The sequence below is a fragment of the Phyllobates terribilis genome, unplaced genomic scaffold, assembly GCF_046119375.1.
Source record: "Phyllobates terribilis strain yellow unplaced genomic scaffold, ASM4611937v1 Scaffold_236__1_contigs__length_3049075, whole genome shotgun sequence".
NCBI classification, from domain to species: domain Eukaryota; kingdom Metazoa; phylum Chordata; class Amphibia; order Anura; family Dendrobatidae; genus Phyllobates; species Phyllobates terribilis.
The window spans coordinates 542,651-567,717 of NW_027362996.1; the positions used below are offsets into that span (position 1 = coordinate 542,651).

Genomic DNA, 25,067 nt, shown 5'->3' on the forward strand with positions numbered 1-25,067 from the left:
TGTTGGCTCCCCTCTTCCGGGAGGGGAGCACAGTCTTTGGCTCCCAGTGCCTTGCTCGGGTGAGAACTCGGGCAGGTATTGGGGGTAAGATTGGGTCGCCTCTGGCTCCGGCTGGAGGTGGCTATTTGTCCCTGTTCCTCGCTGTGGCCTTCTGGCTCGGAGGGACGGGGAATGGTTTGGGGGACCCTTCTCCTTTTGGAGAGGGTTTCAAGAAGACCAGCATCCTAGTGCACTTTTTTTGTGGCACTTGTCACTTTTTTAAGCGCACTCGGGTTTTGTACACGAATTCGGGCTTTCGAACAAAAAAAAAAAAAAAAAATCTGTTCTGAATGGCTCCGCGGGCAGGTCCATGTCTCGCTTCTTCCTGCTTCCTCTTTGGAGGCGACTCGGCTGGGACAAGTGGGACAGCTCCTTCCCCTACAACTGGACGACGCCATGGTTCTACGGAGACGTCGTTCGATTTGTGGGGGAGCATCAACTGGAGGGACTCAAGCCCGACTTGTGGAAGCCCAAAACTATCCACAAGCTAATCAGAGCCAAGGATGACGTGGAGAACATCACAGGACTTCACCAGGACACGCTGGAGACTGTGTGGACAAATGTGTCGTCTGACAGGCTGACCAACGGGCACAAGGACTTGTCGTGGATGGCGATTCAGGGCGGACTGCCCGTCCGGTCATTCATGCATGCCCGGAACCTGTGCAAGACCCGGTACTGCCCAAGGTGCCCCTTCGTGGAGGAAACATCTTTGCACACTTTTTGGGACTGCGGATTTGCACAGCGCCTATTGACTGCACTTGAGGACGACCTGAGGAACTCTGTCCCCAGGGCGAGCCTATCGCACCATTCTGTGCTTTACGGACTCTTCCCTGGGGTTCATACCGTCGGAGCCATCCAGGAGGCTTGGCGCCTTATGAACTGCTTCAAGGATGCCGTTTGGGTCGCCAGGAACCGGCTCATCTTGAGGAGGGAGAGGATGTCCATCCAGGACTGCCGCAGGCTGATCCACAGCCTGCTCAGAGACTATTCCATCATGGACGGTCCGGAGGACGAGGACGAGGACTAAACCCCTCCTCCCCCTCTCCCCTTATGTGTCTTGTCTTTCAATAAAGCTTCGGGCCTGTGATTTTCCCCTCCCCATCCCCTTTTTCTCAATCCCCATCCCTTATCACAGTTCGTCGTACTGCATTGATTGACATGCTTTTTCTTTCAGATTGAGTGTTTTGTGTAGCATAGGGGTGTGATGTGTCTAGTTAGTGCGTCGTATCCTCATGCTATGTAAATATGATGTAGAATTCTGTGTGTACTGGGCTGCGGCACTGTACACTGTCTGTTAACTTATTTTTTGTGCTAATAAAAGATATATTCAATCAAAAAAAAATCTGTTCTTATCAGTTTAATATCTGATACGTCCCCTATCTGGGGACCATATATTAAATGGATTTTTAGAACAGGGAGATGGAAAAAGAGCTTGCTCTGTCCACTCCACGCATTGACCTGGTATTGCAGTATCTCCAGGACCGGTGCACCCCTTCTTTAATGCAGTTTCTAAAATCAGAAAGAATTGAATTCAATGTTTTTTGTTCATTTTGCTTGTTTGTCGGATTTTGGGATGGACTCTTTGGCTTTGCTTTTCTTCTCCTCATTGGATTTTTCATGTTCAAAGTTGCAGAAGCCAGATTACAAGCTCATTTTGGTTCAACTTCAGCAACTGTGCATTGCATTGCCATGTAATGTGATGCAATGCTATCTTTCTAGCTCTCCCTTTTTACTTCCTTTTGGATAAACAGACATATTAGGCAAGCATTTTGGAGCTTTCACCTAAATAACTACAGGTGGTGAGATAAGCTGCACAATATAATTGACCTTTCAGTATATTGTTGCACACACACCATCTATTTAGCAAATGCCCTTGTTATCAACAGCAGCCTTTTAAACTCACCTGAGCTAACAGGTATGTGCGCTGGTTACTCTGCTGCGCTTAAAATTTCTTTTTTGGTTTGCTACAATGCCTTTTCTGAAACGTTGTCTCCTTCTGCTGGAACACTGACTTCTTTCATTTAATGCCTGCAGACTATAAAAGAGAACCCAACCCAAAAAGTTTGGTTGATTAGTCTGTGGCATTCTGTTAAACTGTTGCTTATGGCGGTCTCTGTGAGCTTCTCAGCGACATTCAGCCAGCCAGGTATCCTGCCTGCAGTAGATGGAATGTGGCAATGGAACGCTGGCTGCGCGTGTCATAATAGGCTCTGAGCCTTTATATACCTGTGCACAGCAGCAGCCACCTTCAGTCTGCTGCTGGACAGCCAGCAGCAGCAGCAGCAGGAGAGGTATGTAATCAGGAGCCCTCCTGCTAAGGGTAGACAGCTGCTCGTTCCACCCCACCCCCCGCCTTAATTGGTTCTCCTCCCTTCCAACGGTGTTGAGGCGGGTGGGAACAGCAGGGGGTGAAGGTGCTGTGTTTAAAGAGGTGGAGTTATGCAGATCTAAAACGCGTGGATTGCAGCAGCAGCAAGCCGAAAAGTGCAGGCATGTAAGGGATCTAGAGGTTGACAACATGTCTTCTTAACGGGAGTCCAGGAGCTCATCTCCACAAATGGACTTTTCAGGATCCTTGGGTGGCTCCGTAGTTTCTCGGCCTTTTGGCTAAGATCAAGTGTAGTATCTTTCGAAAAGGCGGTTTTGGATGTTGGCCGCCCTAGTAGATTGATACATTATGCACACTGGGGTTTAGGCGCTTGTTAGTACGCCAGGTGGCTAATATAGTCATCTGGTGGAAAGCATGGCCCCCCAGGATCGACGCCATTGGGCCGGGGAAGATCGAAAGCCCGAAGTGTGAAGTGCCCCAGGAGTGGTGACCCTGGGGTGCCTTAACTCACTGGGATTGGGAACCCCACTTGAGTTTATGGCACATTTGCACTAGCACTTCAATATTTCTTTCTTCACACACACCCTTATTCCGGGCCTTCTGGCCTTAGGATGGGGAATTTTTCAATTCCCGGTCGAAGGTCCGGGCAGTATTATACTGTGAAACCTTCACTATTTATTTAAATTTTTTTTGTCACTGTGTGTCCACTTTTTCACGTGTGTCCACGTCCTTACTAGGATTTTGTCGGGATGCGGTTCCCTTACGGATTCCTCTCTTGGCAGGTCTAGGGGGGGAGTGTGTGGCCATCAGGTTCCGCTCCCCCCTGAACCCCCCTGGCTCTCCTCTTTCGGGAGGAGAGCGTTGTTGGCTCCCCTCTTCCGGGAGGGGAGCACAGTCTTTGGCTCCCAGTGCCTTGCTCGGGTGAGAACTCGGGCAGGTATTGGGGGTAAGATTGGGTCGCCTCTGGCTCCGGCTGGAGGTGGCTATTTGTCCCTGTTCCTCGCTGTGGCCTTCTGGCTCGGAGGGACGGGGAATGGTTTGGGGGACCCTTCTCCTTTTGGAGAGGGTTTCAAGAAGACCAGCATCCTAGTGCACTTTTTTTGTGGCACTTGTCACTTTTTTAAGCGCACTCGGGTTTTGTACACGAATTCGGGCTTTCGAACAAAAAAAAAAAAAAAAAATCTGTTCTGAATGGCTCCGCGGGCAGGTCCATGTCTCGCTTCTTCCTGCTTCCTCTTTGGAGGCGACTCGGCTGGGACAAGTGGGACAGCTCCTTCCCCTACAACTGGACGACGCCATGGTTCTACGGAGACGTCGTTCGATTTGTGGGGGAGCATCAACTGGAGGGACTCAAGCCCGACTTGTGGAAGCCCAAAACTATCCACAAGCTAATCAGAGCCAAGGATGACGTGGAGAACATCACAGGACTTCACCAGGACACGCTGGAGACTGTGTGGACAAATGTGTCGTCTGACAGGCTGACCAACGGGCACAAGGACTTGTCGTGGATGGCGATTCAGGGCGGACTGCCCGTCCGGTCATTCATGCATGCCCGGAACCTGTGCAAGACCCGGTACTGCCCAAGGTGCCCCTTCGTGGAGGAAACATCTTTGCACACTTTTTGGGACTGCGGATTTGCACAGCGCCTATTGACTGCACTTGAGGACGACCTGAGGAACTCTGTCCCCAGGGCGAGCCTATCGCACCATTCTGTGCTTTACGGACTCTTCCCTGGGGTTCATACCGTCGGAGCCATCCAGGAGGCTTGGCGCCTTATGAACTGCTTCAAGGATGCCGTTTGGGTCGCCAGGAACCGGCTCATCTTGAGGAGGGAGAGGATGTCCATCCAGGACTGCCGCAGGCTGATCCACAGCCTGCTCAGAGACTATTCCATCATGGACGGTCCGGAGGACGAGGACGAGGACTAAACCCCTCCTCCCCCTCTCCCCTTATGTGTCTTGTCTTTCAATAAAGCTTCGGGCCTGTGATTTTCCCCTCCCCATCCCCTTTTTCTCAATCCCCATCCCTTATCACAGTTCGTCGTACTGCATTGATTGACATGCTTTTTCTTTCAGATTGAGTGTTTTGTGTAGCATAGGGGTGTGATGTGTCTAGTTAGTGCGTCGTATCCTCATGCTATGTAAATATGATGTAGAATTCTGTGTGTACTGGGCTGCGGCACTGTACACTGTCTGTTAACTTATTTTTTGTGCTAATAAAAGATATATTCAATCAAAAAAAAATCTGTTCTTATCAGTTTAATATCTGATACGTCCCCTATCTGGGGACCATATATTAAATGGATTTTTAGAACAGGGAGATGGAAAAAGAGCTTGCTCTGTCCACTCCACGCATTGACCTGGTATTGCAGTATCTCCAGGACCGGTGCACCCCTTCTTTAATGCAGTTTCTAAAATCAGAAAGAATTGAATTCAATGTTTTTTGTTCATTTTGCTTGTTTGTCGGATTTTGGGATGGACTCTTTGGCTTTGCTTTTCTTCTCCTCATTGGATTTTTCATGTTCAAAGTTGCAGAAGCCAGATTACAAGCTCATTTTGGTTCAACTTCAGCAACTGTGCATTGCATTGCCATGTAATGTGATGCAATGCTATCTTTCTAGCTCTCCCTTTTTACTTCCTTTTGGATAAACAGACATATTAGGCAAGCATTTTGGAGCTTTCACCTAAATAACTACAGGTGGTGAGATAAGCTGCACAATATAATTGACCTTTCAGTATATTGCTGCACACACACCATCTATTTAGCAAATGCCCTTGTTATCAACAGCAGCCTTTTAAACTCACCTGAGCTAACAGGTATGTGCGCTGGTTACTCTGCTGCGCTTAAAATTTCTTTTTTGGTTTGCTACAATGCCTTTTCTGAAACGTTGTCTCCTTCTGCTGGAACACTGACTTCTTTCATTTAATGCCTGCAGACTATAAAAGAGAACCCAACCCAAAAAGTTTGGTTGATTAGTCTGTGGCATTCTGTTAAACTGTTGCTTATGGCGGTCTCTGTGAGCTTCTCAGCGACATTCAGCCAGCCAGGTATCCTGCCTGCAGTAGATGGAATGTGGCAATGGAACGCTGGCTGCGCGTGTCATAATAGGCTCTGAGCCTTTATATACCTGTGCACAGCAGCAGCCACCTTCAGTCTGCTGCTGGACAGCCAGCAGCAGCAGCAGGAGAGGTATGTAATCAGGAGCCCTCCTGCTAAGGGTAGACAGCTGCTCGTTCCACCCCACCCCCCGCCTTAATTGGTTCTCCTCCCTTCCAACGGTGTTGAGGCGGGTGGGAACAGCAGGGGGTGAAGGTGCTGTGTTTAAAGAGGTGGAGTTATGCAGATCTAAAACGCGTGGATTGCAGCAGCAGCAAGCCGAAAAGTGCAGGCATGTAAGGGATCTAGAGGTTGACAACATGTCTTCTTAACGGGAGTCCAGGAGCTCATCTCCACAAATGGACTTTTCAGGATCCTTGGGTGGCTCCGTAGTTTGAAACCAATTCTGGTTATCGCTTCTCGGCCTTTTGGCTAAGATCAAGTGTAGTATCTGTTCTTATCAGTTTAATATCTGATACGTCCCCTATCTGGGGACCATATATTAAATGGATTTTTAGAACAGGGAGATGGAAAAAGAGCTTGCTCTGTCCACTCCACGCATTGACCTGGTATTGCAGTATCTCCAGGACCGGTGCACCCCTTCTTTAATGCAGTTTCTAAAATCAGAAAGAATTGAATTCAATGTTTTTTGTTCATTTTGCTTGTTTGTCGGATTTTGGGATGGACTCTTTGGCTTTGCTTTTCTTCTCCTCATTGGATTTTTCATGTTCAAAGTTGCAGAAGCCAGATTACAAGCTCATTTTGGTTCAACTTCAGCAACTGTGCATTGCATTGCCATGTAATGTGATGCAATGCTATCTTTCTAGCTCTCCCTTTTTACTTCCTTTTGGATAAACAGACATATTAGGCAAGCATTTTGGAGCTTTCACCTAAATAACTACAGGTGGTGAGATAAGCTGCACAATATAATTGACCTTTCAGTATATTGTTGCACACACACCATCTATTTAGCAAATGCCCTTGTTATCAACAGCAGCCTTTTAAACTCACCTGAGCTAACAGGTATGTGCGCTGGTTACTCTGCTGCGCTTAAAATTTCTTTTTTGGTTTGCTACAATGCCTTTTCTGAAACGTTGTCTCCTTCTGCTGGAACACTGACTTCTTTCATTTAATGCCTGCAGACTATAAAAGAGAACCCAACCCAAAAAGTTTGGTTGATTAGTCTGTGGCATTCTGTTAAACTGTTGCTTATGGCGGTCTCTGTGAGCTTCTCAGCGACATTCAGCCAGCCAGGTATCCTGCCTGCAGTAGATGGAATGTGGCAATGGAACGCTGGCTGCGCGTGTCATAATAGGCTCTGAGCCTTTATATACCTGTGCACAGCAGCAGCCACCTTCAGTCTGCTGCTGGACAGCCAGCAGCAGCAGGAGAGGTATGTAATCAGGAGCCCTCCTGCTAAGGGTAGACAGCTGCTCGTTCCACCCCACCCCCCGCCTTAATTGGTTCTCCTCCCTTCCAACGGTGTTGAGGCGGGTGGGAACAGCAGGGGGTGAAGGTGCTGTGTTTAAAGAGGTGGAGTTATGCAGATCTAAAACGCGTGGATTGCAGCAGCAGCAAGCCGAAAAGTGCAGGCATGTAAGGGATCTAGAGGTTGACAACATGTCTTCTTAACGGGAGTCCAGGAGCTCATCTCCACAAATGGACTTTTCAGGATCCTTGGGTGGCTCCGTAGTTTGAAACCAATTCTGGTTATCGCTTCTCGGCCTTTTGGCTAAGATCAAGTGTAGTATCTGTTCTTATCAGTTTAATATCTGATACGTCCCCTATCTGGGGACCATATATTAAATGGATTTTTAGAACAGGGAGATGGAAAAAGAGCTTGCTCTGTCCACTCCACGCATTGACCTGGTATTGCAGTATCTCCAGGACCGGTGCACCCCTTCTTTAATGCAGTTTCTAAAATCAGAAAGAATTGAATTCAATGTTTTTTGTTCATTTTGCTTGTTTGTCGGATTTTGGGATGGACTCTTTGGCTTTGCTTTTCTTCTCCTCATTGGATTTTTCATGTTCAAAGTTGCAGAAGCCAGATTACAAGCTCATTTTGGTTCAACTTCAGCAACTGTGCATTGCATTGCCATGTAATGTGATGCAATGCTATCTTTCTAGCTCTCCCTTTTTACTTCCTTTTGGATAAACAGACATATTAGGCAAGCATTTTGGAGCTTTCACCTAAATAACTACAGGTGGTGAGATAAGCTGCACAATATAATTGACCTTTCAGTATATTGTTGCACACACACCATCTATTTAGCAAATGCCCTTGTTATCAACAGCAGCCTTTTAAACTCACCTGAGCTAACAGGTATGTGCGCTGGTTACTCTGCTGCGCTTAAAATTTCTTTTTTGGTTTGCTACAATGCCTTTTCTGAAACGTTGTCTCCTTCTGCTGGAACACTGACTTCTTTCATTTAATGCCTGCAGACTATAAAAGAGAACCCAACCCAAAAAGTTTGGTTGATTAGTCTGTGGCATTCTGTTAAACTGTTGCTTATGGCGGTCTCTGTGAGCTTCTCAGCGACATTCAGCCAGCCAGGTATCCTGCCTGCAGTAGATGGAATGTGGCAATGGAACGCTGGCTGCGCGTGTCATAATAGGCTCTGAGCCTTTATATACCTGTGCACAGCAGCAGCCACCTTCAGTCTGCTGCTGGACAGCCAGCAGCAGCAGCAGGAGAGGTATGTAATCAGGAGCCCTCCTGCTAAGGGTAGACAGCTGCTCGTTCCACCCCACCCCCCGCCTTAATTGGTTCTCCTCCCTTCCAACGGTGTTGAGGCGGGTGGGAACAGCAGGGGGTGAAGGTGCTGTGTTTAAAGAGGTGGAGTTATGCAGATCTAAAACGCGTGGATTGCAGCAGCAGCAAGCCGAAAAGTGCAGGCATGTAAGGGATCTAGAGGTTGACAACATGTCTTCTTAACGGGAGTCCAGGAGCTCATCTCCACAAATGGACTTTTCAGGATCCTTGGGTGGCTCCGTAGTTTGAAACCAATTCTGGTTATCGCTTCTCGGCCTTTTGGCTAAGATCAAGTGTAGTATCTGTTCTTATCAGTTTAATATCTGATACGTCCCCTATCTGGGGACCATATATTAAATGGATTTTTAGAACAGGGAGATGGAAAAAGAGCTTGCTCTGTCCACTCCACGCATTGACCTGGTATTGCAGTATCTCCAGGACCGGTGCACCCCTTCTTTAATGCAGTTTCTAAAATCAGAAAGAATTGAATTCAATGTTTTTTGTTCATTTTGCTTGTTTGTCGGATTTTGGGATGGACTCTTTGGCTTTGCTTTTCTTCTCCTCATTGGATTTTTCATGTTCAAAGTTGCAGAAGCCAGATTACAAGCTCATTTTGGTTCAACTTCAGCAACTGTGCATTGCATTGCCATGTAATGTGATGCAATGCTATCTTTCTAGCTCTCCCTTTTTACTTCCTTTTGGATAAACAGACATATTAGGCAAGCATTTTGGAGCTTTCACCTAAATAACTACAGGTGGTGAGATAAGCTGCACAATATAATTGACCTTTCAGTATATTGTTGCACACACACCATCTATTTAGCAAATGCCCTTGTTATCAACAGCAGCCTTTTAAACTCACCTGAGCTAACAGGTATGTGCGCTGGTTACTCTGCTGCGCTTAAAATTTCTTTTTTGGTTTGCTACAATGCCTTTTCTGAAACGTTGTCTCCTTCTGCTGGAACACTGACTTCTTTCATTTAATGCCTGCAGACTATAAAAGAGAACCCAACCCAAAAAGTTTGGTTGATTAGTCTGTGGCATTCTGTTAAACTGTTGCTTATGGCGGTCTCTGTCAGCTTCTCAGCGACATTCAGCCAGCCAGGTATCCTGCCTGCAGTAGATGGAATGTGGCAATGGAACGCTGGCTGCGCGTGTCATAATAGGCTCTGAGCCTTTATATACCTGTGCACAGCAGCAGCCACCTTCAGTCCTCTGCTGGACAGCCAGCAGCAGCAGCAGCAGGAGAGGTATGTAATCAGGAGCCCTCCTGCTAAGGGTAGACAGCTGCTCGTTCCACCCCACCCCCCGCCTTAATTGGTTCTCCTCCCTTCCAACGGTGTTGAGGCGGGTGGGAACAGCAGGGGGTGAAGGTGCTGTGTTTAAAGAGGTGGAGTTATGCAGATCTAAAACGCGTGGATTGCAGCAGCAGCAAGCCGAAAAGTGCAGGCATGTAAGGGATCTAGAGGTTGACAACATGTCTTCTTAACGGGAGTCCAGGAGCTCATCTCCACAAATGGACTTTTCAGGATCCTTGGGTGGCTCCGTAGTTTGAAACCAATTCTGGTTATCGCTTCTCGGCCTTTTGGCTAAGATCAAGTGTAGTATCTGTTCTTATCAGTTTAATATCTGATACGTCCCCTATCTGGGGACCATATATTAAATGGATTTTTAGAACAGGGAGATGGAAAAAGAGCTTGCTCTGTCCACTCCACGCATTGACCTGGTATTGCAGTATCTCCAGGACCGGTGCACCCCTTCTTTAATGCAGTTTCTAAAATCAGAAAGAATTGAATTCAATGTTTTTTGTTCATTTTGCTTGTTTGTCGGATTTTGGGATGGACTCTTTGGCTTTGCTTTTCTTCTCCTCATTGGATTTTTCATGTTCAAAGTTGCAGAAGCCAGATTACAAGCTCATTTTGGTTCAACTTCAGCAACTGTGCATTGCATTGCCATGTAATGTGATGCAATGCTATCTTTCTAGCTCTCCCTTTTTACTTCCTTTTGGATAAACAGACATATTAGGCAAGCATTTTGGAGCTTTCACCTAAATAACTACAGGTGGTGAGATAAGCTGCACAATATAATTGACCTTTCAGTATATTGTTGCACACACACCATCTATTTAGCAAATGCCCTTGTTATCAACAGCAGCCTTTTAAACTCACCTGAGCTAACAGGTATGTGCGCTGGTTACTCTGCTGCGCTTAAAATTTCTTTTTTGGTTTGCTACAATGCCTTTTCTGAAACGTTGTCTCCTTCTGCTGGAACACTGACTTCTTTCATTTAATGCCTGCAGACTATAAAAGAGAACCCAACCCAAAAAGTTTGGTTGATTAGTCTGTGGCATTCTGTTAAACTGTTGCTTATGGCGGTCTCTGTGAGCTTCTCAGCGACATTCAGCCAGCCAGGTATCCTGCCTGCAGTAGATGGAATGTGGCAATGGAACGCTGGCTGCGCGTGTCATAATAGGCTCTGAGCCTTTATATACCTGTGCACAGCAGCAGCCACCTTCAGTCTGCTGCTGGACAGCCAGCAGCAGCAGCAGCAGGAGAGGTATGTAATCAGGAGCCCTCCTGCTAAGGGTAGACAGCTGCTCGTTCCACCCCACCCCCCGCCTTAATTGGTTCTCCTCCCTTCCAACGGTGTTGAGGCGGGTGGGAACAGCAGGGGGTGAAGGTGCTGTGTTTAAAGAGGTGGAGTTATGCAGATTTAAAACGCGTGGATTGCTGCAGCAGCAAGCCGAAAAGTGCAGGCATGTAAGGGATCTAGAGGTTGACAACATGTCTTCTTAACGGGAGTCCAGGAGCTCATCTCCACAAATGGACTTTTCAGGATCCTTGGGTGGCTCCGTAGTTTGAAACCAATTCTGGCTATCGCTTCTCGGCCTTTTGGCTAAGATCAAGTGTAGTATCTGTTCTTATCAGTTTAATATCTGATACGTCCCCTATCTGGGGACCATATATTAAATGGATTTTTAGAACAGGGAGATGGAAAAAGAGCTTGCTCTGTCCACTCCACGCATTGACCTGGTATTGCAGTATCTCCAGGACCGGTGCACCCCTTCTTTAATGCAGTTTCTAAAATCAGAAAGAATTGAATTCAATGTTTTTTGTTCATTTTGCTTGTTTGTCGGATTTTGGGATGGACTCTTTGGCTTTGCTTTTCTTCTCCTCATTGGATTTTTCATGTTCAAAGTTGCAGAAGCCAGATTACAAGCTCATTTTGGTTCAACTTCAGCAACTGTGCATTGCATTGCCATGTAATGTGATGCAATGCTATCTTTCTAGCTCTCCCTTTTTACTTCCTTTTGGATAAACAGACATATTAGGCAAGCATTTTGGAGCTTTCACCTAAATAACTACAGGTGGTGAGATAAGCTGCACAATATAATTGACCTTTCAGTATATTGTTGCACACACACCATCTATTTAGCAAATGCCCTTGTTATCAACAGCAGCCTTTTAAACTCACCTGAGCTAACAGGTATGTGCGCTGGTTACTCTGCTGCGCTTAAAATTTCTTTTTTGGTTTGCTACAATGCCTTTTCTGAAACGTTGTCTCCTTCTGCTGGAACACTGACTTCTTTCATTTAATGCCTGCAGACTATAAAAGAGAACCCAACCCAAAAAGTTTGGTTGATTAGTCTGTGGCATTCTGTTAAACTGTTGCTTATGGCGGTCTCTGTGAGCTTCTCAGCGACATTCAGCCAGCCAGGTATCCTGCCTGCAGTAGATGGAATGTGGCAATGGAACGCTGGCTGCGCGTGTCATAATAGGCTCTGAGCCTTTATATACCTGTGCACAGCAGCAGCCACCTTCAGTCTGCTGCTGGACAGCCAGCAGCAGCAGCAGCAGGAGAGGTATGTAATCAGGAGCCCTCCTGCTAAGGGTAGACAGCTGCTCGTTCCACCCCACCCCCCGCCTTAATTGGTTCTCCTCCCTTCCAACGGTGTTGAGGCGGGTGGGAACAGCAGGGGGTGAAGGTGCTGTGTTTAAAGAGGTGGAGTTATGCAGATCTAAAACGCGTGGATTGCAGCAGCAGCAAGCCGAAAAGTGCAGGCATGTAAGGGATCTAGAGGTTGACAACATGTCTTCTTAACGGGAGTCCAGGAGCTCATCTCCACAAAAGGACTTTTCAGGATCCTTGGGTGGCTCCGTAGTTTGAAACCAATTCTGGTTATCGCTTCTCGGCCTTTTGGCTAAGATCAAGTGTAGTATCTGTTCTTATCAGTTTAATATCTGATACGTCCCCTATCTGGGGACCATATATTAAATGGATTTTTAGAACAGGGAGATGGAAAAAGAGCTTGCTCTGTCCACTCCATGCATTGACCTGGTATTGCAGTATCTCCAGGACCGGTGCACCCCTTCTTTAATGCAGTTTCTAAAATCAGAAAGAATTGAATTCAATGTTTTTTGTTCATTTTGCTTGTTTGTCGGATTTTGGGATGGACTCTTTGGCTTTGCTTTTCTTCTCCTCATTGGATTTTTCATGTTCAAAGTTGCAGAAGCCAGATTACAAGCTCATTTTGGTTCAACTTCAGCAACTGTGCATTGCATTGCCATGTAATGTGATGCAATGCTATCTTTCTAGCTCTCCCTTTTTACTTCCTTTTGGATAAACAGACATATTAGGCAAGCATTTTGGAGCTTTCACCTAAATAACTACAGGTGGTGAGATAAGCTGCACAATATAATTGACCTTTCAGTATATTGTTGCACACACACCATCTATTTAGCAAATGCCCTTGTTATCAACAGCAGCCTTTTAAACTCACCTGAGCTAACAGGTATGTGCGCTGGTTACTCTGCTGCGCTTAAAATTTCTTTTTTGGTTTGCTACAATGCCTTTTCTGAAACGTTGTCTCCTTCTGCTGGAACACTGACTTCTTTCATTTAATGCCTGCAGACTATAAAAGAGAACCCAACCCAAAAAGTTTGGTTGATTAGTCTGTGGCATTCTGTTAAACTGTTGCTTATGGCGGTCTCTGTGAGCTTCTCAGCGACATTCAGCCAGCCAGGTATCCTGCCTGCAGTAGATGGAATGTGGCAATGGAACGCTGGCTGCGCGTGTCATAATAGGCTCTGAGCCTTTATATACCTGTGCACAGCAGCAGCCACCTTCAGTCTGCTGCTGGACAGCCAGCAGCAGCAGCAGCAGGAGAGGTATGTAATCAGGAGCCCTCCTGCTAAGGGTAGACAGCTGCTCGTTCCACCCCACCCCCCGCCTTAATTGGTTCTCCTCCCTTCCAACGGTGTTGAGGCGGGTGGGAACAGCAGGGGGTGAAGGTGCTGTGTTTAAAGAGGTGGAGTTATGCAGATCTAAAACGCGTGGATTGCAGCAGCAGCAAGCCGAAAAGTGCAGGCATGTAAGGGATCTAGAGGTTGACAACATGTCTTCTTAACGGGAGTCCAGGAGCTCATCTCCACAAATGGACTTTTCAGGATCCTTGGGTGGCTCCGTAGTTTGAAACCAATTCTGGTTATCGCTTCTCGGCCTTTTGGCTAAGATCAAGTGTAGTATCTGTTCTTATCAGTTTAATATCTGATACGTCCCCTATCTGGGGACCATATATTAAATGGATTTTTAGAACAGGGAGATGGAAAAAGAGCTTGCTCTGTCCACTCCACGCATTGACCTGGTATTGCAGTATCTCCAGGACCGGTGCACCCCTTCTTTAATGCAGTTTCTAAAATCAGAAAGAATTGAATTCAATGTTTTTTGTTCATTTTGCTTGTTTGTCGGATTTTGGGATGGACTCTTTGGCTTTGCTTTTCTTCTCCTCATTGGATTTTTCATGTTCAAAGTTGCAGAAGCCAGATTACAAGCTCATTTTGGTTCAACTTCAGCAACTGTGTATTGCATTGCCATGTAATGTGATGCAATGCTATCTTTCTAGCTCTCCCTTTTTACTTCCTTTTGGATAAACAGACATATTAGGCAAGCATTTTGGAGCTTTCACCTAAATAACTACAGGTGGTGAGATAAGCTGCACAATATAATTGACCTTTCAGTATATTGTTGCACACACACCATCTATTTAGCAAATGCCCTTATTATCAACAGCAGCCTTTTAAACTCACCTGAGCTAACAGGTATGTGCGCTGGTTACTCTGCTGCGCTTAAAATTTCTTTTTTGGTTTGCTACAATGCCTTTTCTGAAACGTTGTCTCCTTCTGCTGGAACACTGACTTCTTTCATTTAATGCCTGCAGACTATAAAAGAGAACCCAACCCAAAAAGTTTGGTTGATTAGTCTGTGGCATTCTGTTAAACTGTTGCTTATGGCGGTCTCTGTGAGCTTCTCAGCGACATTCAGCCAGCCAGGTATCCTGCCTGCAGTAGATGGAATGTGGCAATGGAACGCTGGCTGCGCGTGTCATAATAGGCTCTGAGCCTTTATATACCTGTGCACAGCAGCAGCCACCTTCAGTCTGCTGCTGGACAGCCAGCAGCAGCAGCAGCAGGAGAGGTATGTAATCAGGAGCCCTCCTGCTAAGGGTAGACAGCTGCTCGTTCCACCCCACCCCCCGCCTTAATTGGTTCTCCTCCCTTCCAACGGTGTTGAGGCGGGTGGGAACAGCAGGGGGTGAAGGTGCTGTGTTTAAAGAGGTGGAGTTATGCAGATCTAAAACGCGTGGATTGCAGCAGCAGCAAGCCGAAAAGTGCAGGCATGTAAGGGATCTAGAGGTTGACAACATGTCTTCTTAACGGGAGTCCAGGAGCTCATCTCCACAAATGGACTTTTCAGGATCCTTGGGTGGCTCCGTAGTTTGAAACCAATTCTGGTTATCGCTTCTCGGCCTTTTGGCTAAGATCAAGTGTAGTATCTGTTCTTATCAGTTTAATATCTGATACGTCCCCTATCTGGGGACCATATATTAAATGGATTTTTAGAACAGGGAAATGGAAAAAGAGCTTGCTCTGTCCACTCCACGCATTGACCTGGTATTGCAGTATCTCCAGGACCGGTGCACCCCTTCTTTAATGCAGTTATTAAAATCAGAAAGAATTGAATTCAATGTTTTTTGTTCATTTTGCTTGTTTGTCGGATTTTGGGATGGACTCTTTGGCTTTGCTTTTCTTCTCCTCATTGGATTTTTCATGTTCAAAGTTGCAGAAGCCAGATTACAAGCTCATTTTGGTTCAACTTCAGCAACTGTGCATTGCATTGCCATGTAATGTGATGCAATGCTATCTTTCTAGCTCTCCCTTTTTACTTCCTTTTGGATAAACAGACATAGTAGGCAAGCATTTTGGAGCTTTCACCTAAATAACTACAGGTGGTGAGATAAGCTGCACAATATAATTGACCTTTCAGTATATTGTTGCACACACACCATCTATTTAGCAAATGCCCTTGTTATCAACAGCAGCCTTTTAAACTCACCTGAGCTAACAGGTATGTGCGCTGGTTACTCTGCTGCGCTTAAAATTTCTTTTTTGGTTTGCTACAATGCCTTTTCTGAAACGTTGTCTCCTTCTGCTGGAACACTGACTTCTTTCATTTAATGCCTGCAGACTATAAAAGAGAACCCAACCCAAAAAGTTTGGTTGATTAGTCTGTGGCATTCTGTTAAACTGTTGCTTATGGCGGTCTCTGTGAGCTTCTCAGCGACATTCAGCCAGCCAGGTATCCTGCCTGCAGTAGATGGAATGTGGCAATGGAACGCTGGCTGCGCGTGTCATAATAGGCTCTGAGCCTTTATATACCTGTGCACAGCAGCAGCCACCTTCAGTCTGCTGCTGGACAGCCAGCAGCAGCAGCAGCAGGAGAGGTATGTAATCAGGAGCCCTCCTGCTAAGGGTAGACAGCTGCTCGTTCCACCCCACCCCCCGCCTTAATTGGTTCTCCTCCCTTCCAACGGTGTTGAGGCGGGTGGGAACAGCAGGGGGTGAAGGTGCTGTGTTTAAAGAGGTGGAGTTATGCAGATCTAAAACGCGTGGATTGCAGCAGCAGCAAGCCGAAAAGTGCAGGCATGTAAGGGATCTAGAGGTTGACAACATGTCTTCTTAACGGGAGTCCAGGAGCTCATCTCCACAAATGGACTTTTCAGGATCCTTGGGTGGCTCCGTAGTTTGAAACCAATTCTGGTTATCGCTTCTCGGCCTTTTGGCTAAGATCAAGTGTAGTATCTGTTCTTATCAGTTTAATATCTGATACGTCCCCTATCTGGGGACCATATATTAAATGGATTTTTAGAACAGGGAGATGGAAAAAGAGCTTGCTCTGTCCACTCCACGCATTGACCTGGTATTGCAGTATCTCCAGGACCGGTGCACCCCTTCTTTAATGCAGTTTCTAAAATCAGAAAGAATTGAATTCAATGTTTTTTGTTCATTTTGCTTGTTTGTCGGATTTTGGGATGGACTCTTTGGCTTTGCTTTTCTTCTCCTCATTGGATTTTTCATGTTCAAAGTTGCAGAAGCCAGATTACAAGCTCATTTTGGTTCAACTTCAGCAACTGTGCATTGCATTGCCATGTAATGTGATGCAATGCTATCTTTCTAGCTCTCCCTTTTTACTTCCTTTTGGATAAACAGACATATTAGGCAAGCATTTTGGAGCTTTCACCTAAATAACTACAGGTGGTGAGATAAGCTGCACAATATAATTGACCTTTCAGTATATTGTTGCACACACACCATCTATTTAGCAAATGCCCTTGTTATCAACAGCAGCCTTTTAAACTCACCTGAGCTAACAGGTATGTGCGCTGGTTACTCTGCTGCGCTTAAAATTTCTTTTTTGGTTTGCTACAATGCCTTTTCTGAAACGTTGTCTCCTTCTGCTGGAACACTGACTTCTTTCATTTAATGCCTGCAGACTATAAAAGAGAACCCAACCCAAAAAGTTTGGTTGATTAGTCTGTGGCATTCTGTTAAACTGTTGCTTATGGCGGTCTCTGTGAGCTTCTCAGCGACATTCAGCCAGCCAGGTATCCTGCCTGCAGTAGATGGAATGTGGCAATGGAACGCTGGCTGCGCGTGTCATAATAGGCTCTGAGCCTTTATATACCTGTGCACAGCAGCAGCCACCTTCAGTCTGCTGCTGGACAGCCAGCAGCAGCAGCAGCAGGAGAGGTATGTAATCAGGAGCCCTCCTGCTAAGGGTAGACAGCTGCTCGTTCCACCCCACCCCCCGCCTTAATTGGTTCTCCTCCCTTCCAACGGTGTTGAGGCGGGTGGGAACAGCAGGGGGTGAAGGTGCTGTGTTTAAAGAGGTGGAGTTATGCAGATCTAAAACGCGTGGATTGCAGCAGCAGCAAGCCGAAAAGTGCAGGCATGTAAGGGATCTAGAGGTTGACAACATGTCTTCTTAACGGGAGTCCAGGAGCTCATCTCCACAAATGGACTTTTCAGGATCCTTGGGTGGCTCCGTAGTTTGAAACCAATTCTGGTTATCGCTTCTCGGCCTTTTGGCTAAGATCAAGTGTAGTATCTGTTCTTATCAGTTTAATATCTGATACATCCCCTATCTGGGGACCATATATTAAATGGATTTTTAGAACAGGGAGATGGAAAAAGAGCTTGCTCTGTCCACTCCACGCATTGACCTGGTATTGCAGTATCTCCAGGACCGGTGCACCCCTTCTTTAATGCAGTTTCTAAAATCAGAAAGAATTGAATTCAATGTTTTTTGTTCATTTTGCTTGTTTGTCGGATTTTGGGATGGACTCTTTGGCTTTGCTTTTCTTCTCCTCATTGGATTTTTCATGTTCAAAGTTGCAGAAGCCAGATTACAAGCTCATTTTGGTTCAACTTCAGCAACTGTGCATTGCATTGCCATGTAATGTGATGCAATGCTATCTTTCTAGCTCTCCCTTTTTACTTCCTTTTGGATAAACAGACATATTAGGCAAGCATTTTGGAGCTTTTACCTAAATAACTACAGGTGGTGAGATAAGCTGCACAATATAATTGACCTTTCAGTATATTGTTGCACACACACCATCTATTTAGCAAATGCCCTTGTTATCAACAGCAGCCTTTTAAACTCACCTGAGCTAACAGGTATGTGTGCTGGTTACTCTGCTGCGCTTAAAATTTCTTTTTTGGTTTGCTACAATGCCTTTTCTGAAACGTTGTCTCCTTCTGCTGGAACACTGACTTCTTTCATTTAATGCCTGCAGACTATAAAAGAGAATCCAACCCAAAAAGTTTGGTTGATTAGTCTGTGGCATTCTGTTAAACTGTTGCTTATGGCGGTCTCTGTGAGCTTCTCAGCGACATTCAGCCAGCCAGGTATCCTGCCTGCAGTAGATGGAATGTGGCAATGGAACGCTGGCTGCGCGTGTCATAATAGGCTCTGAGCCTTTATATACCTGTGCACAGCAGCAGCCACCTTCAGTCTGCTGCTGGACAGCCAGCAGCAGCAGCAGCAGGAGAGGTATGTAATCAGGAGCCCTCCTGCTAAGGGTAGACAGCTGCTCGTTCCACCCCACCCCCCGCCTTAATTGGTTCTCCTCCCTTCCAACGGTGTTGAGGCGGGTGGGAACAGCAGGGGGTGAAGGTGCTGTGTTTAAAGAGGTGGAGTTATGCAGATCTAAAACGCGTGGATTGCAGCAGCAGCAAGCCGAAAAGTGCAGGCATGTAAGGGATCTAGAGGTTGACAACATGTCTTCTTAACGGGAGTCCAGGAGCTCATCTCCACAAATGGACTTTTCAGGATCCTTGGGTGGCTCCGTAGTTTGAAACCAATTCTGGTTATCGCTTCTCGGCCTTTTGGCTAAGATCAAGTGTAGTATCTGTTCTTATCAGTTTAATATCTGATACGTCCCCTATCTGGGGACCATATATTAAATGGATTTTTAGAACAGGGAGATGGAAAAAGAGCTTGCTCTGTCCACTCCACGCATTGACCTGGTATTGCAGTATCTCCAGGACCGGTGCACCCCTTCTTTAATGCAGTTTCTAAAATCAGAAAGAATTGAATTCAATGTTTTTTGTTCATTTTGCTTGTTTGTCGGATTTTGGGATGGACTCTTTGGCTTTGCTTTTCTTCTCCTCATTGGATTTTTCATGTTCAAAGTTGCAGAAGCCAGATTACAAGCTCATTTTGGTTCAACTTCAGCAACTGTGTATTGCATTGCCATGTAATGTGATGCAATGCTATCTTTCTAGCTCTCCCTTTTTACTTCCTTTTGGATAAACAGACATATTAGGCAAGCATTTTGGAGCTTTCACCTAAATAACTACAGGTGGTGAGATAAGCTGCACAATATAATTGACCTTTCAGTATATTGTTGCACACACACCATCTATTTAGCAAATGCCCTTGTTATCAACAGCAGCCTTTTAAACTCACCTGAGCTAACAGGTATGTGCGCTGGTTACTCTGCTGCGCTTAAAATTTCTTTTTTGGTTTGCTACAATGCCTTTTCTGAAACGTTGTCTCCTTCTGCTGGAACACTGACTTCTTTCATTTAATGCCTGCAGACTATAAAAGAGAACCCAACCCAAAAAGTTTGGTTGATTAGTCTGTGGCATTCTGTTAAACTGTTGCTTATGGCGGTCTCTGTGAGCTTCTCAGCGACATTCAGCCAGCCAGGTATCCTGCCTGCAGTAGATGGAATGTGGCAATGGAACGCTGGCTGCGCGTGTCATAATAGGCTCTGAGCCTTTATATACCTGTGCACAGCAGCAGCCACCTTCAGTCTGCTGCTGGACAGCCAGCAGCAGCAGCAGCAGGAGAGGTATGTAATCAGGAGCCCTCCTGCTAAGGGTAGACAGCTGCTCGTTCCACCCCACCCCCCGCCTTAATTGGTTCTCCTCCCTTCCAACGGTGTTGAGGCGGGTGGGAACAGCAGGGGGTGAAGGTGCTGTGTTTAAAGAGGTGGAGTTATGCAGATCTAAAACGCGTGGATTGCAGCAGCAGCAAGCCGAAAAGTGCAGGCATGTAAGGGATCTAGAGGTTGACAACATGTCTTCTTAACGGGAGTCCAGGAGCTCATCTCCACAAATGGACTTTTCAGGATCCTTGGGTGGCTCCGTAGTTTGAAACCAATTCTGGTTATCGCTTCTCGGCCTTTTGGCTAAGATCAAGTGTAGTATCTGTTCTTATCAGTTTAATATCTGATACGTCCCCTATCTGGGGACCATATATTAAATGGATTTTTAGAACAGGGAGATGGAAAAAGAGCTTGCTCTGTCCACTCCACGCATTGACCTGGTATTGCAGTATCTCCAGGACCGGTGCACCCCTTCTTTAATGCAGTTTCTAAAATCAGAAAGAATTGAATTCAATGTTTTTTGTTCATTTTGCTTGTTTGTCGGATTTTGGGATGGACTCTTTGGCTTTGCTTTTCTTCTCCTCATTGGATTTTTCATGTTCAAAGTTGCAGAAGCCAGATTACAAGCTCATTTTGGTTCAACTTCAGCAACTGTGTATTGCATTGCCATGTAATGTGATGCAATGCTATCTTTCTAGCTCTCCCTTTTTACTTCCTTTTGGATAAACAGACATATTAGGCAAGCATTTTGGAGCTTTCACCTAAATAACTACAGGTGGTGAGATAAGCTGCACAATATAATTGACCTTTCAGTATATTGTTGCACACACACCATCTATTTAGCAAATGCCCTTGTTATCAACAGCAGCCTTTTAAACTCACCTGAGCTAACAGGTATGTGCGCTGGTTACTCTGCTGCGCTTAAAATTTCTTTTTTGGTTTGCTACAATGCCTTTTCTGAAACGTTGTCTCCTTCTGCTGGAACACTGACCTCTTTCATTTAATGCCTGCAGACTATAAAAGAGAACCCAACCCAAAAAGTTTGGTTGATTAGTCTGTGGCATTCTGTTAAACTGTTGGTTATGGCGGTCTCTGTGAGCTTCTCAGCGACATTCAGCCAGCCAGGTATCCTGCCTGCAGTAGATGGAATGTGGCAATGGAACGCTGGCTGCGCGTGTCATAATAGGCTCTGAGCCTTTATATACCTGTGCACAGCAGCAGCCACCTTCAGTCTGCTGCTGGACAGCCAGCAGCAGCAGCAGCAGGAGAGGTATGTAATCAGGAGCCCTCCTGCTAAGGGTAGACAGCTGCTCGTTCCACCCCACCCCCCGCCTTAATTGGTTCTCCTCCCTTCCAACGGTGTTGAGGCGGGTGGGAACAGCAGGGGGTGAAGGTGCTGTGTTTAAAGAGGTGGAGTTATGCAGATCTAAAACGCGTGGATTGCAGCAGCAGCAAGCCGAAAAGTGCAGGCATGTAAGGGATCTAGAGGTTGACAACATGTCTTCTTAACGGGAGTCCAGGAGCTCATCTCCACAAATGGACTTTTCAGGATCCTTGGGTGGCTCCGTAGTTTGAAACCAATTCTGGTTATCGCTTCTCGGCCTTTTGGCTAAGATCAAGTGTAGTATCTGTTCTTATCAGTTTAATATCTGATACGTCCCCTATCTGGGGACCATATATTAAATGGATTTTTAGAACAGGGAGATGGAAAAAGAGCTTGCTCTGTCCACTCCACGCATTGACCTGGTATTGCAGTATCTCCAGGACCGGTGCACCCCTTCTTTAATGCAGTTTCTAAAATCAGAAAGAATTGAATTCAATGTTTTTTGTTCATTTTGCTTGTTTGTCGGATTTTGGGATGGACTCTTTGGCTTTGCTTTTCTTCTCCTCATTGGATTTTTCATGTTCAAAGTTGCAGAAGCCAGATTACAAGCTCATTTTGGTTCAACTTCAGCAACTGTGCATTGCATTGCCATGTAATGTGATGCAATGCTATCTTTCTAGCTCTCCCTTTTTACTTCCTTTTGGATAAACAGACATAGTAGGCAAGCATTTTGGAGCTTTCACCTAAATAACTACAGGTGGTGAGATAAGCTGCACAATATAATTGACCTTTCAGTATATTGTTGCACACACACCATCTATTTAGCAAATGCCCTTGTTATCAACAGCAGCCTTTTAAACTCACCTGAGCTAACAGGTATGTGCGCTGGTTACTCTGCTGCGCTTAAAATTTCTTTTTTGGTTTGCTACAATGCCTTTTCTGAAACGTTGTCTCCTTCTGCTGGAACACTGACTTCTTTCATTTAATGCCTGCAGACTATAAAAGAGAACCCAACCCAAAAAGTTTGGTTGATTAGTCTGTGGCATTCTGTTAAACTGTTGCTTATGGCGGTCTCTGTGAGCTTCTCAGCGACATTCAGCCAGCCAGGTATCCTGCCTGCAGTAGATGGAATGTGGCAATGGAACGCTGGCTGCGCGTGTCATAATAGGCTCTGAGCCTTTATATACCTGTGCACAGCAGCAGCCACCTTCAGTCTGCTGCTGGACAGCCAGCAGCAGCAGCAGCAGGAGAGGTATGTAATCAGGAGCCCTCCTGCTAAGGGTAGACAGCTGCTCGTTCCACCCCACCCCCCGCCTTAATTGGTTCTCCTCCCTTCCAACGGTGTTGAGGCGGGTGGGAACAGCAGGGGGTGAAGGTGCTGTGTTTAAAGAGGTGGAGTTATGCAGATCTAAAACGCGTGGATTGCAGCAGCAGCAAGCCGAAAAGTGCAGGCATGTAAGGGATCTAGAGGTTGACAACATGTCTTCTTAACGGGAGTCCAGGAGCTCATCTCCACAAATGGACTTTTCAGGATCCTTGGGTGGCTCCGTAGTTTGAAACCAATTCTGGTTATCGCTTCTCGGCCTTTTGGCTAAGATCAAGTGTAGTATCTGTTCTTATCAGTTTAATATCTGATACGTCCCCTATCTGGGGACCATATATTAAATGGATTTTTAGAACAGGGAGATGGAAAAAGAGCTTGCTCTGTCCACTCCACGCATTGACCTGGTATTGCAGTATCTCCAGGACCGGTGCACCCCTTCTTTAATGCAGTTTCTAAAATCAGAAAGAATTGAATTCAATGTTTTTTGTTCATTTTGCTTGTTTGTCGGATTTTGGGATGGACTCTTTGGCTTTGCTTTTCTTCTCCTCATTGGATTTTTCATGTTCAAAGTTGCAGAAGCCAGATTACAAGCTCATTTTGGTTCAACTTCAGCAACTGTGTATTGCATTGCCATGTAATGTGATGCAATGCTATCTTTCTAGCTCTCCCTTTTTACTTCCTTTTGGATAAACAGACATATTAGGCAAGCATTTTGGAGCTTTCACCTAAATAACTACAGGTGGTGAGATAAGCTGCACAATATAATTGACCTTTCAGTATATTGTTGCACACACACCATCTATTTAGCAAATGCCCTTGTTATCAACAGCAGCCTTTTAAACTCACCTGAGCTAACAGGTATGTGCGCTGGTTACTCTGCTGCGCTTAAAATTTCTTTTTTGGTTTGCTACAATGCCTTTTCTGAAACGTTGTCTCCTTCTGCTGGAACACTGACTTCTTTCATTTAATGCCTGCAGACTATAAAAGAGAACCCAACCCAAAAAGTTTGGTTGATTAGTCTGTGGCATTCTGTTAAACTGTTGCTTATGGCGGTCTCTGTGAGCTTCTCAGCGACATTCAGCCAGCCAGGTATCCTGCCTGCAGTAGATGGAATGTGGCAATGGAACGCTGGCTGCGCGTGTCATAATAGGCTCTGAGCCTTTATATACCTGTGCACAGCAGCAGCCACCTTCAGTCTGCTGCTGGACAGCCAGCAGCAGCAGCAGCAGGAGAGGTATGTAATCAGGAGCCCTCCTGCTAAGGGTAGACAGCTGCTCGTTCCACCCCACCCCCCGCCTTAATTGGTTCTCCTCCCTTCCAACGGTGTTGAGGCGGGTGGGAACAGCAGGGGGTGAAGGTGCTGTGTTTAAAGAGGTGGAGTTATGCAGATCTAAAACGCGTGGATTGCAGCAGCAGCAAGCCGAAAAGTGCAGGCATGTAAGGGATCTAGAGGTTGACAACATGTCTTCTTAACGGGAGTCCAGGAGCTCATCTCCACAAATGGACTTTTCAGGATCCTTGGGTGGCTCCGTAGTTTGAAACCAATTCTGGTTATCGCTTCTCGGCCTTTTGGCTAAGATCAAGTGTAGTATCTGTTCTTATCAGTTTAATATCTGATACGTCCCCTATCTGGGGACCATATATTAAATGGATTTTTAGAACAGGGAGATGGAAAAAGAGCTTGCTCTGTCCACTCCACGCATTGACCTGGTATTGCAGTATCTCCAGGACCGGTGCACCCCTTCTTTAATGCAGTTTCTAAAATCAGAAAGAATTGAATTCAATGTTTTTTGTTCATTTTGCTTGTTTGTCGGATTTTGGGATGGACTCTTTGGCTTTGCTTTTCTTCTCCTCATTGGATTTTTCATGTTCAAAGTTGCAGAAGCCAGATTACAAGCTCATTTTGGTTCAACTTCAGCAACTGTGCATTGCATTGCCATGTAATGTGATGCAATGCTATCTTTCTAGCTCTCCCTTTTTACTTCCTTTTGGATAAACAGACATAGTAGGCAAGCATTTTGGAGCTTTCACCTAAATAACTACAGGTGGTGAGATAAGCTGCACAATATAATTGACCTTTCAGTATATTGTTGCACACACACCATCTATTTAGCAAATGCCCTTGTTATCAACAGCAGCCTTTTAAACTCACCTGAGCTAACAGGTATGTGCGCTGGTTACTCTGCTGCGCTTAAAATTTCTTTTTTGGTTTGCTACAATGCCTTTTCTGAAACGTTGTCTCCTTCTGCTGGAACACTGACTTCTTTCATTTAATGCCTGCAGACTATAAAAGAGAACCCAACCCAAAAAGTTTGGTTGATTAGTCTGTGGCATTCTGTTAAACTGTTGCTTATGGCGGTCTCTGTGAGCTTCTCAGCGACATTCAGCCAGCCAGGTATCCTGCCTGCAGTAGATGGAATGTGGCAATGGAACGCTGGCTGCGCGTGTCATAATAGGCTCTGAGCCTTT

At 45.8% G+C, this 25,067-nt stretch overlaps 17 non-coding genes across 17 annotated transcripts; all 17 read left to right on the forward strand.

Moving 5' to 3' along the window:
* Positions 1 to 1,338: 1,338 nt before the first annotated feature.
* On the forward strand, positions 1,339 to 1,534 carry LOC141216748 (U2 spliceosomal RNA). The gene has a single exon (XR_012285765.1). It is a non-coding gene; the product is annotated as a U2 spliceosomal RNA (small nuclear RNA).
* A 3,034-nt stretch (positions 1,535 to 4,568) lies between these two features.
* On the forward strand, positions 4,569 to 4,764 carry LOC141216749 (U2 spliceosomal RNA). The gene has a single exon (XR_012285766.1). It is a non-coding gene; the product is annotated as a U2 spliceosomal RNA (small nuclear RNA).
* A 1,112-nt stretch (positions 4,765 to 5,876) lies between these two features.
* On the forward strand, positions 5,877 to 6,067 carry LOC141217114 (U2 spliceosomal RNA). The gene has a single exon (XR_012285986.1). It is a non-coding gene; the product is annotated as a U2 spliceosomal RNA (small nuclear RNA).
* A 1,109-nt stretch (positions 6,068 to 7,176) lies between these two features.
* On the forward strand, positions 7,177 to 7,367 carry LOC141217115 (U2 spliceosomal RNA). Its single transcript, XR_012285987.1, has one exon. It is a non-coding gene; the product is annotated as a U2 spliceosomal RNA (small nuclear RNA).
* Positions 7,368 to 8,479: 1,112 nt separating this feature from the next.
* Positions 8,480 to 8,670, forward strand: LOC141217116 (U2 spliceosomal RNA). The gene has a single exon (XR_012285988.1). It is a non-coding gene; the product is annotated as a U2 spliceosomal RNA (small nuclear RNA).
* Positions 8,671 to 9,785: 1,115 nt separating this feature from the next.
* LOC141217117 (U2 spliceosomal RNA) lies at positions 9,786 to 9,976 on the forward strand. The gene has a single exon (XR_012285989.1). It is a non-coding gene; the product is annotated as a U2 spliceosomal RNA (small nuclear RNA).
* A 1,115-nt stretch (positions 9,977 to 11,091) lies between these two features.
* On the forward strand, positions 11,092 to 11,282 carry LOC141217118 (U2 spliceosomal RNA). The gene has a single exon (XR_012285990.1). It is a non-coding gene; the product is annotated as a U2 spliceosomal RNA (small nuclear RNA).
* A 1,115-nt stretch (positions 11,283 to 12,397) lies between these two features.
* LOC141216312 (U2 spliceosomal RNA) lies at positions 12,398 to 12,588 on the forward strand. Its single transcript, XR_012285350.1, has one exon. It is a non-coding gene; the product is annotated as a U2 spliceosomal RNA (small nuclear RNA).
* Positions 12,589 to 13,703: 1,115 nt separating this feature from the next.
* LOC141217119 (U2 spliceosomal RNA) lies at positions 13,704 to 13,894 on the forward strand. The gene has a single exon (XR_012285991.1). It is a non-coding gene; the product is annotated as a U2 spliceosomal RNA (small nuclear RNA).
* Positions 13,895 to 15,009: 1,115 nt separating this feature from the next.
* On the forward strand, positions 15,010 to 15,200 carry LOC141216499 (U2 spliceosomal RNA). Its single transcript, XR_012285530.1, has one exon. It is a non-coding gene; the product is annotated as a U2 spliceosomal RNA (small nuclear RNA).
* Positions 15,201 to 16,315: 1,115 nt separating this feature from the next.
* LOC141217120 (U2 spliceosomal RNA) lies at positions 16,316 to 16,506 on the forward strand. The gene has a single exon (XR_012285992.1). It is a non-coding gene; the product is annotated as a U2 spliceosomal RNA (small nuclear RNA).
* A 1,115-nt stretch (positions 16,507 to 17,621) lies between these two features.
* Positions 17,622 to 17,812, forward strand: LOC141216462 (U2 spliceosomal RNA). Its single transcript, XR_012285495.1, has one exon. It is a non-coding gene; the product is annotated as a U2 spliceosomal RNA (small nuclear RNA).
* Positions 17,813 to 18,927: 1,115 nt separating this feature from the next.
* Positions 18,928 to 19,118, forward strand: LOC141217121 (U2 spliceosomal RNA). Its single transcript, XR_012285993.1, has one exon. It is a non-coding gene; the product is annotated as a U2 spliceosomal RNA (small nuclear RNA).
* Positions 19,119 to 20,233: 1,115 nt separating this feature from the next.
* LOC141217122 (U2 spliceosomal RNA) lies at positions 20,234 to 20,424 on the forward strand. Its single transcript, XR_012285994.1, has one exon. It is a non-coding gene; the product is annotated as a U2 spliceosomal RNA (small nuclear RNA).
* Positions 20,425 to 21,539: 1,115 nt separating this feature from the next.
* On the forward strand, positions 21,540 to 21,730 carry LOC141217123 (U2 spliceosomal RNA). Its single transcript, XR_012285995.1, has one exon. It is a non-coding gene; the product is annotated as a U2 spliceosomal RNA (small nuclear RNA).
* A 1,115-nt stretch (positions 21,731 to 22,845) lies between these two features.
* LOC141217126 (U2 spliceosomal RNA) lies at positions 22,846 to 23,036 on the forward strand. The gene has a single exon (XR_012285997.1). It is a non-coding gene; the product is annotated as a U2 spliceosomal RNA (small nuclear RNA).
* Positions 23,037 to 24,151: 1,115 nt separating this feature from the next.
* Positions 24,152 to 24,342, forward strand: LOC141217127 (U2 spliceosomal RNA). The gene has a single exon (XR_012285998.1). It is a non-coding gene; the product is annotated as a U2 spliceosomal RNA (small nuclear RNA).
* The last annotated feature ends 725 nt before the right edge of the window (positions 24,343 to 25,067 follow it).